Source organism: Arachis stenosperma, chromosome 9, assembly GCF_014773155.1.
Source record: "Arachis stenosperma cultivar V10309 chromosome 9, arast.V10309.gnm1.PFL2, whole genome shotgun sequence".
In the NCBI taxonomy this organism is placed as follows: domain Eukaryota; kingdom Viridiplantae; phylum Streptophyta; class Magnoliopsida; order Fabales; family Fabaceae; genus Arachis; species Arachis stenosperma.
In genome coordinates, this window is record NC_080385.1 from 92,648,308 (window position 1) to 92,659,468 (window position 11,161).

Sequence of the window (11,161 nt, forward strand, 5' to 3'; positions counted from 1 at the left end):
TTCTTCTTCAAGCACGCAAGGCTCCTTCAATGGCAAGCTGTATGTAGGGTTTCACCGTTGTCATTGGCTACCTCCCATCCTCTCAGTGAAAATGTTCAACACACTCTGTCACAGCACGGCTATTCATCTGTCGGTTCTCAATCAGGTCGGAAAAGAATCCAGTGATTCTTTTGCGTCTGTCACTAATGCCCAGCATTCAGGAGTTTGAAGCTCGTCACAGTCATTCAATCCTTGAATCCTACTCAGAATACCACAGACAAGGTTTAGACCTTCCGGATTCTCTTGAATGCCGCCATCAATTCTAGCTTATACCACGAAGATTCTGATTAAGGAATCCAAAAGATATCTACTCAATCTAAGGTAGAACGGAGGTGGTTGTCAGGCACACGTTCACATGTGAGAATGATGATGAGTGTCACGGATCATCACATTCATCAGGTTTAGGAACAAGTGATATCCCAGAATAGAAGCAAGCATGATTGAATGAAAAATAGTAGTAATTGCATTAATCCATCAAGACACAGCAGAGCTCCTCACCCCCAACCATGGGGTTTAGAGACTCATGCCGTAGAAGATGCAATAAGAAACGTGTAATGTGTCATCAGGTTCAGATACAATATCAAAAGGTCCTATTAATAGTGAACTAGTAACCTAGGGTATACAAAAATGAGTAAATGACGTAAAAATCCACTTCCGGGGTCCACTTGGTGTGTGCTTGGGCTGGGCATTGAAGCTTTCATGTGTAGAGACTTTTTCTGGAGTTAAACGCCAGCTTTTGTGCCAATTTGGGCGTTTAACTCCAATTTTTGTGCCAGTTCCGGCGTTAAACGGCGGGAATTCTGAAGCTGATTTGCAACGCCGGTTTGGGCCATCAAATCTCGGGCAAAGTATGGACTATTATACATTGCTGGAAAGCCCAGGATGTCTACTTTCCAACTAATTAAGAGAGCGCCAATTGGGCTTCTGTAGCTCCAGAAAATCCACTTCGAGTGCAGGGAGGTCAGAATCCAACAGCATCTGCAGTCCTTTTCAGCCTCTGAATCAGATTTTTGCTCAGGTCCCTCAATTTCAGCCAGAAAATACCTGAAATCATAGAAAAACACACAAACTCATAGTAAAGCCCAGAAAAGTGAATTTTAACTAAAAACTAATAAAAACATGCTAAAAACTAACTAAAATGTACTGAAAACATACTAAAAACAATGCCAAAAAGCGTATAAATTATCCGCTCATCAGTAAGATCTGCTAGCTGCTTGGTGATCATCTTGTTTTGAGCTAACAATGCATCCATGTGGTTCAGCTCCATTACTCCTCTGGTGTTACTTCTTTTGGAGGCATAGAAGTAGTCATTTTCAGTAACTGTTTCAATGACATCTATGGCTTCTTCAATGGTTTTCTTCTTGTTTAGAGAGCCTCCTATTGAATGATCTACAGCCTTCTTTGACTCATAGGAAAGACCTTCATAGAAGATGTGGAGTTGAACCCACTCATTAAACATCTCTGGTGGGCATCTCCTTGTCAGGTCTTTGAATCTCTCCCATGCTTCATAAAGTGTCTCACCATCTTGTTGTCTAAAAGTTTGCATATCAGTTCTTAGCCTATTAATCCTTTGAGGAGGGTAAAATCTTGCTAAAAACTTGTTCACCACTTCTTCCAAATTAGTTAAGCTCTTCTTTGGGAAGGATTCAAGCCATTTGGATGCCTTGTCCCTGAGTGAAAAAGGGAACAAGAGCAACCTATAGACATCTGGGTGGACTCCATTGGACTTCACTGTGTCACAAATCCTCAGGAAAGTGGTCAAATGTTGATTGGGATCTTCTTGAGCACCTCCTCCAAATGAGCAATTATTCCGCACAAGAGTGATGAGCTGGGGTTTTAGCTCGAAATTGTTGGCATGTATGGTGGGCTTCTGAATACTGCTTCCACAGTTTCCAGGATTAGGATTGATATAGGATCCTAAGACTCTCCTTTCTTGCCCAGCCCGATTTGCATGGCCTTCTCTTACATGATTATGAACTTCTTCTTCATGATTGTTCTCCATATTTTCTTCCATGTTGGGTTCAAAATACTCTTCCTCTTCTTCCTCAGCACCAATAATCCTTTTCCCTCTGGCTTCCCTTCTTAGTCTCCAAAGGATTCTTTCTGGTTCTGAATCAAAGGATGTTGAAGCTCCTTCTTGTAAATCATGTTGCTTGTATGCAAAGTTTGTATTCGTAGGTTTTGATGAATGACAAACCAAACAAACGACATGAAAGACAAACCAACAAACAACTTGAATGAACAAGCATGATTGAAAGATCAACCAACATTCAACGTTGATGAATGAAGAGTTGAAAGCAACACAACAACAACAAGAAACTCAAGTCCACAACATTTGAAGACAAGTATAGTGTCTTAGGACTTAGGTAACTTCTTGTTGAGAACCAATTGCTAAATCTCTCAACACACACTCACAAAATGTTTTGATGCACATCTTGCAATTCGATGCTAGCCAAATGGTTTAAAAACTTGTTTTCAAAGGTACAAAAGCATAGGAATTGACTTCAACAAGTTTGAGATCAATCCTAAGCATTTTGAAGTGATTTTAAGCCATTCTTTAAGGTTTGCATCGATGCACACTCATCTTGCATCGATGCAAAGCATGCAACGACTTGTTGCATCGATGCAAAGATGTTTGCATCGATGCAACCTAGCTGAAAATTCAAATTTCAGCATCAAAGACACATTTGCATCGATGCAAAGTGTTATGCATCGATGCAAATAATTCAAAAACATAAAAAACGGCTAGTTTTGACATAAATGCTCCATCCCATTAATTCCCCAACGTTTCTAAGGTTTGGGGAATCTATAAATGGATGAATTGAAGCCTTATTTCATAAGTTTTGTTTTGAGAAAACTATCTTGTTCATATTCTTTCATTCTACACATTTTTAAGTGATAAAATACACAATTTGAGAGAGTAATATCAATTGGTTCAATAGTGCTAAACTTGTAATCATACACTCTTCTAGAGAGCACTCATTTCATCTCAACAATTCTCTGAGAATTGTTTTCTTGTACACCTTGTAAATTGGAGTGTGATCTCCAAGATTGAGTCAAGAGTTATAAACACTATAGTCGGTGAGGATACCAAAGAGGTATACTAAGTACTCAAGGCAAATCTTAGAGAAGGTATCTCTAAGTGGAGTGGGTTAGTATACGAGTGGTGATCATATACCGTGAGGTGTTAGAAACTAAGGACTCGGATTGTAAAAGGTTTTGCGCGAGCACCTTGAAGCTTGGCAATAGTGGAACTTCTCAATTGCGATTGAGAAAGAAAGTGGACGTAGGACAAGGATTGTGCCGAACCACTCTAAATAGCGTTTGCATCTCTCCAAACTCATCTCTTCAATATTATTGTCTTTTACCTTTAAGCAAATAAATTGTGATCTTCAAACTTAATCATTGTTGATTCAAAATCAATCCCCGGCAACGGCGCCATAAACTTGATACATGAAAAATTGTCTCTCAACAAATTTCCCTTCGGCAAGTATACCGAATTGTCGTCAAGTAAAACTCACAATAAAGTGAGGTCGAATCCCACAAGGATTGATTGGTCAAGCAATTTTAGTTAGAAGAATATGCTAGTTGAGCTAAACAGAATTTGGGTTGAGATGCAAAATTTTAAATGACTGGAAAGTAAATAACAGAAATTAAAGTGCAGAATCTTAAATGGGGATTTGGGGTAATGAGCATGAAATTAAATGGCAGAAAGTAAAGAGAATGGGTAAGATCAGAAATGGGGAAATCATTGGGTTCATGAGATGTTGCATTCTCCGGATCAAGTTGATTATCATCTCTTCCTCAATCAATGCATTCATTGATCTCCTTGGCAATCTTAAGTGATTGGATCCTAATTCCTTGGCAATCCAATCTCTCTAAACTTTAACAATTGCCCAATTCCTTGATTTAATTGCTCATGGGAAGAGATGAAGTGTGGTCACTGATTATACCACATGTATTTCCAAATCAAAGTGTTGGGAGGATTACATGTCACTATATCCGCCCAAACCCCAATTTGGTCCAACATGAGAAAGCATTTCTAGCATGATCTCCTCATCCCTTTTCCAAAGCTCAAAGGAGATCTAATTATGGAGAGTTTCTTTTCCAGGACAACCAACCAATTGAATTAAGATCGAAAGCTTTCTAGTAAGATCAAGAGAAAAAATAGAAGAAGAAGAATGAAAACTATAATTGATCCATCAAATTACAACAGAGCTCCCTAACCCAATGAAAGGGGTTTAGTTGTTTATAGCTCTAGAAATGGAAAATGGTGGAAAAGAAGAATCCATGCTAAAAGTGCAGAAAAGTAAATCTATAGAGAATAGTTCCCAAAAGTCCCAAGCTTCTCTAAAGTTCCAAACTACTCCTATATATACTACTCCTCTTGATCTTCTAGTGAGTTCTTCAAGTCTTGGATGTGGGTTGTGGATCTTGAGTTGAAGCAGTTCTCATCTTTAATGGGCCCAACTTGCAGAGAAAGATGATTTAGGCTTTGGGTATTTAGTGAGATTTAACGTTGATTTCCATTGTGGGTTCGAAAACGTTAGTGGCATTCACTTTTTCCACTAATGTTCCAACCTCATATATCCACGTTAAATCCAACGTTAGTGGTCTTAACGTGACCACTAACGTTGCTTTCTCAAAACTTGGATAACGTTATTGGGACTCACTTTTCCCAATAACGTTGGCTTATACCCCTTCGCAAACGTTAATGGGAATCACTTTTCCCATTAACGTTGCTTAGTGCCTGGTGCACGAAATTTTAAACCCAATATCAAAATCAAGATTTCTTATGATCTCGTACCACTAACCAGCAAGTGCACTGGATCGTCCAAGTAATACCTTACGTGAGTAACGGTCGATCCCACGGAGATTATTGGTTTGAAGCAAGCTATGTTTATTTTATTATTCTTAGTCAGGATATCAATTAAAATTATCAGTTTGAATTATTAGAAAAATAAAAGAGCGTGAAATAATTACTTGTTGTGCAGTAATGGAGAATATGTTGGGATTTTGGAGATGCTTTGTCCTCTGAATTCCTACAATGTAATATTCAACTCAATGGCATAATGCAAGGTTCCTTCCATGGTAAGCTCTATGTAGGGTGTCACCATTGTCAATGGCTACTTCCCATCCTCTCAGTGAAAATAGTCCAAATGCTCTGTCACAGCACGGCTAATCATCTGTCGGTTCTCAATCAGGCTGGAATAGAATCCAATGATTCTTTTGCATCTGTCACTAACGCGCAGTCTTCAGGAGTTTGAAGCTCGTCACAGTCATTCAATCCCAGAATCCTACTCGGAATACCACAGACAAGGTTAGACTTTTCGGATTCTCATGAATGCCGCCATCAATCCGGCTTATACCACGAAGATTCTGATTAAGGAATCTAAGAGATATTCATTCAATCTGATGTAGAACGGAGGTGGTTGTCAGACACACGTTCATGGGTTGAGGAAGGTGATGAGTCTCACGGATCATCACCTTCTCCATAATTAAGCGCGAATGAATATCTTAGATAGGAACACGCATATTGGAATGGAAAAATATAAGTGATTGCATTAATTCATCGAGACGCTGCAGAGCTCCTCACCCCCAACAATGGAGTTTAGAGACTCATGCCGTCAAAGAGTATAAAATTCAGATCTAAAAATGTCATAAGGTATGACGTTAAGATTTTTGCTAGTAAAGAAGTTCATAAATACAGTCGCGTTGTAGATATAGTCTCTACACCGACAGAAATCCCTTCGTGCAAACATTTTGGTTGTCACAAGTAACAAACCCCTTTAAAATTGATAACCAAGTATTTAAACCTCGGGTCGTCTTCTTAAGCAATTGCAGGGAGGTATGTTCTTATTATTGGTTAGGAATCCTGTAAATTAGGGGTTTTAGAAATAAGGGAGAAGTATGACAAGTAATTTAAATGGCAATTAAAAATAAATAAATAACTGTAAAATAAACTTTTGGCAAGGTACGAGAAATTGGAAATCCAGACTTAGTTATTCTTATCAATAATAATGAAAGTTGAATCTTAATTCCACTTAGTCAACCTTTGCTAAAGCAAAGGAAAGTCAATGGACTAATTAATTGACCTTCGAATCCTATTTATTTCCTAAGAAAAGGTTGGAATTATTGAAGTTCAGTTCAATTAGCAAAGATAACAGTTATCAATTATGTTGAGCTAAGATAACTCCTGAGTTACTGATTTCTTAACCAAGACCAAAAGGAAGGAATTTAAATCTACTGGAATAACAATATCTTCAGATTAGGGATAATAAAAAGGGACAATCATAAACTGAAATACCTAAATAAAAATGTCAATTCTAGCATGAACAATATCAACATCCAATTGGGCAACATCAATCAAACACAATAAAAGCTTTAGAGTAATCAAAAATAGAAGAGAAATTAAATAGTAAAAGGAATATTGAACCTGGGATTGAGAGTCACTCCTAAAACTAAGAGAAGTCCTAAATCCTAAATCCTAATCCTAAAGAGAGAGAGAGAGAGAGAGAGAGAGGAGAGAACCTCTCTCTCTAAAACTACATCTAAAACATGAAAAGTGAATTATGAAAGCATGATGAGTCTATGCAAGTTCCCTGACTTTAATCTGTGTTTTTGGGCCGAAAACTGGGTTGAAATGCGGCCCAAAATCTCTGCCAACAACTTTTGTAATTCTGCAGATCGCGCATGTCACGCGTCCGCGTCGTCCACGCGACCGCGTTACTCAGCGTTTTTCGTATCACGCATCCGCGTCGTCCACGCATTCGCGTCGTATATGCAGCTTCCAATCCGCGCGGTCACGTCAGGCACGCGATCGCGTCACTTTGATTTCTTCCATTTCACGCGGTCGCGTGAGCCATGCGATCGCGTGACTTCTCGCTGGTCACCTCCTCGATTCCTTGTGTTCCTTCCATTTTTGCACACTTCCTCTTCATCCTCTAATCCATTCCTGCCCTATGAAGCCTGAAACACTTAACACACAGATCAAGGCATTGAATAGTAATAAGAGAGAATTAAGATTAGCTAAATTAAGACCAAAGAAGCATGTTTTCAATCATGTAATAATTTTAGGAAGGAAATATAAATACATGCTAAATACATGAATAAGTGGGTAAAGATCATGATAAAACCACACAATTAAACACATTGTAAACCATAAAATAGTGGTTTATCAACCTCCCCACACTTAAACATTAGCATGTCCTCATGCTAAACTCAAGGAGACCAAATAAATGAGTAGGGAAAGGCAAGATTCATGCAATACAACCTATGAATGTGAATGCAACTACATGCAAAGATGATTCTACCTTTTTGGTGAAAAAGCAAATAATTCTTTCAAGAACAAGTATGAACTGGATTTCACTAATTCAAATCACAAAATACAATACAAATAACTTGCAAGAAAAAGATAGCTCATGAAAGCAGGGAACATAGAATTGAGCACTGAACCCTTACTGGTAGTGTATATCATTATAACTCTCAAGTGTCTAGGGTCAATTCTCTAAATTCTCTACAAATCTTGCTTTCTATAGCTTGCTCTTTATCTAACAATCAACAAAATTTTAATGCACCAATACACAAATCAAGAGGTCTTTCAAGGGTTGTAATGGGGTTAGGGTCAAGGTAGGATTGTATTTGGCCAAGTGGACTAAAATTTGAATCCTTAATTAACATAAACTTTCCACCTAACTTAAGACAATCCAAAATCTAACTTCCCATTAACTGTATTGACTACGTATTTATGCATTCTAAGTTTTGAGTACAGCTCATATGCATTGATCTCACTATTTATTTTGGGGCATTTTGTCCCCTTTTCTTAATTGCTCTTTTTCTTTTCTTTTTTCACTTTTTTTGTGTTTGCATATGATTAAAGTATTGAATGCAATAACATGTGCTCAACCATTATTTTGCACATTTTCACTAAAATATACAGCACCCAATTATTCAAACCAAATATTTCCAAACCCAACTTCCCCACACTTAAATCATGAGCACTTTTACTAGTCTAAGCTAACTAAGGATTCAAATTAAGGACATTATTGTTTTCCGCTCAGAGTTAGTAATGTGCTAAAGTAAAGAACAAATGGGTGTATTAGGCTCAAATTGGTTTGCAAAGGATAATGGAAGGGAAGGCCATATGAGTATGTAAGCTCAGTGAAATAAGGCCTCAATCATATCGGTGCATGTATACATCAAACAATGGAAATATAGAATTAAGCAAGATAAAGATCACAATTTTAGAGAGAAAAACACACTAAAACAAAATTTTGGTTGATAAAATGCAACCAATCAAATAGGCTCAAAATCTCAATGGTTTTGTGTGTTCGAGCTTTAAACCATGTTCCAAAATAATATTTCTTTCATACAAGTTTGTCAAAAAGTTTTATTCAAATTAGTGAAAAAAATTTTCTTGAAAAAAGAAAATATTACTTTAACCAAGTGGTAATATATGCACAAAAAGAAACAAGCATGCAAATGCAATAATGAAAAACAAAAATTGGTGTTGAGAAGGGGCTAACTAACCTGTGGAGATCGGTATTGACCTCCCCACACTTAAAGATTGCACCGTCCTTGGTGCATGCTGAGAAGAACAGGTGGGCGGGTGTTGTGATTCCTCAGCTGTTGGTTGTAGAAGCTTTCTCCTTACCCGTTCTGGTGGCCAACCTGAATAAGGGAGAAGAGAAAGGGATATGAAGTCAAAGGTGTAGAGCAAAGAGGAGGGCGGTACAAGTGAATAGCATGCCAAGTAAGGAAAATAGTGAATGGAAGACATGGTCGCGATTCCATGTGATCAGTTCATCAATGGAAATATAGCAAGGCATGGGGAGTATTGGATACAAGATGTTTATTAGCATGCTGGCAAGGGCATGAGTAGCATAGATCAAGCATCAAAAGCTTTAATGTATTGTTAGTCGTAAGAAACTAACAATAACGTTTGTAATGACAAATATATTTAATTAATAAAATATAAAAAGGGTTTTGTGAAAAGCAAGCATTTATAGTAGAAGATTAAAAGAAATCTTTAAAAATAGTGCACAATGCCATACGGGCATTTTCACAAACACATAGCATGCATGGTAAATAAGCTATTTGAAAGTATTAAATTGAACATACAAGCAACCCTTTAAAAATTAAAATAATTGTCAAACAATTCCTTTAATAATCCATAAGCAAGATATGGTAAATAATTATCCAAATAAATTTCTAACACCAATGAAAGTAATGCAACGAATGAAAGTATGCAAATGAATTAAATGAAAGCTAAGAAGAATGAGAAGGGAAAGAAGGGAAGAGGAAGTAAATAAGAAAGGGGGGAGGAAAAATTAGTATTGGGGAAGAAAAGATAAAATATTTTGGCATATAAGGTTAAGGTGTGCGACGCTGGCGACGTGGTTGCGTGGGTGACGCGGCCGCGTGGTGCGCAATAAGGTCAAGCGACGCGGACGCGTGGGTCATGCGATCGCGTGACTCGATTTGTGCTAGTGGCGCGAGTGCAGCCTCGCGCTCGCACAACTCTCTGTTCAAAATCTTATTAGTGCCAAATTTTAAGTGACGCGATCGCATGGGGCATGCGATCGCGTGAGTGGGCTTTAAAGGAATATGACGCGGTCGCGTGGGTCACGCGGCCGCGTGGGAAGGATTATGCGTTCAGCACCAATCTAGCACCACTCTCGCACAACTTTCGGGTGTGCACCACTTTGACGTCGAAATCTTGGTCACGCGGTCACGTGGGAGGCCATTATTCCCATGCGACGCGGACGCGTCAGCGACGCGGTCGCGTAGATTGATTTGTGCCATTGGCACGCCTCCAGCCATGCTCCAGCTTGACTCTCTGTTCATTTTTATTTTTCTCTTTTCCCCTTGCGATGCGGACGCGTTGTTGATGCGGTCGCGTCGCGTAGCAAAATTTTTTTTTAACTAAAATGCAGAATGCAGTGTTAATATGAATGTGATGCAAAACTCTAGGTTCAATATAATAGAATAAAATAAAACTCAAAAGCAAATAAAACTAAATAAAAATGAAAAATGAACGATCATACCATGGTGGGTTATCTCCCACCTAGCACTTTTGGTTATAGTCCTTAAGTTGGACATTTGATGAGATTCCTGCTATGGTGGCTTATGCTTGTACTGATCCAGGAATCCCCACCAATGTTTGTATTTCCAGTAGCCTCCGGAGTCCCAAACTAAGCATGTAAAGCCCTTAAGAAGCTTCAAACAGATTCTTAGGCTCTCGGGGTGACAAATGCCAGAACAGATTCCAGGATCCCAAACTTTACTTTTACAGCCATTTTTATTTCGATCTGCATTTTTCCGGCCGGGTGAAAGGTGATATGAATTCTCGCTGCAGCGACCAAACAGCTTCCTAGACCCATTCAGTTGAGCTTTATACCAACCTTTGTGTTTGAACTTAAAGCTTCCAACCATGATGAACCTTGTAGGACAATTCTTACCACTGACCATCTTCCTCTTACTCTTAATGTCACAAAGAGCTCTAAGTTGACCATCCGTCTCTAGTAGCCCATATTCAAGTGGAATTAGAAAGCTAAGGGATATGAATTTTACCCACTTGAATGTTGTGAAGGATGATGGCAACTTAGGGGGAGGTATTTTAATGAAATTGCAAGCTCCACTCCCTTGTGCTCTTTTCTGATAATTACCACCTCCTTGCAAGCTTCTTTAATTTTAACCTCTTCCTCTTGGTAGCTTTCTTCCAATTCAATCTCCTCTTTATTGCTTTCCAAGGGCATGGGAGGTTGTGCTTCTCCTTCTTAAATCTCCATCACTTGATCAACCTCTTCCAAGTCTTCAACTGTGATATGCATTGGAGGTTGTACACCTTCCTCAGCATCAATTTCAACCATCTTGGAAGGAGGCTCGATGTCTTGACTTTCCCATGGAGGTTTTGCATCTCCTAAGTCTTCAACCACTTCTTCTTCTTCTTGAACAATGACAGCTTCTTCTACTTGTTCTAGAACGAATTCATTCTCTGTCTTGTTCACTGGGGTTTCTGGTATCTCCTTCATGCTACCAAGCAGCAAAACGTATCAAGAAGAAGTCATCAAAGACGCCACCTTTTTCAAAGAAATAAAACCCCCCCAAACAGGCAAATGAC

The 11,161-nt window shown here is 38.7% G+C and overlaps 1 non-coding gene across 1 annotated transcript; it reads left to right on the top strand.

The window, feature by feature from the left end:
- The first annotated feature begins 1,492 nt into the window (after positions 1–1,492).
- Positions 1,493–1,600, top strand: LOC130952324 (small nucleolar RNA R71). The gene has a single exon (XR_009074504.1). It is a non-coding gene; the product is annotated as a small nucleolar RNA R71 (small nucleolar RNA).
- Positions 1,601–11,161: the final 9,561 nt, after the last annotated feature.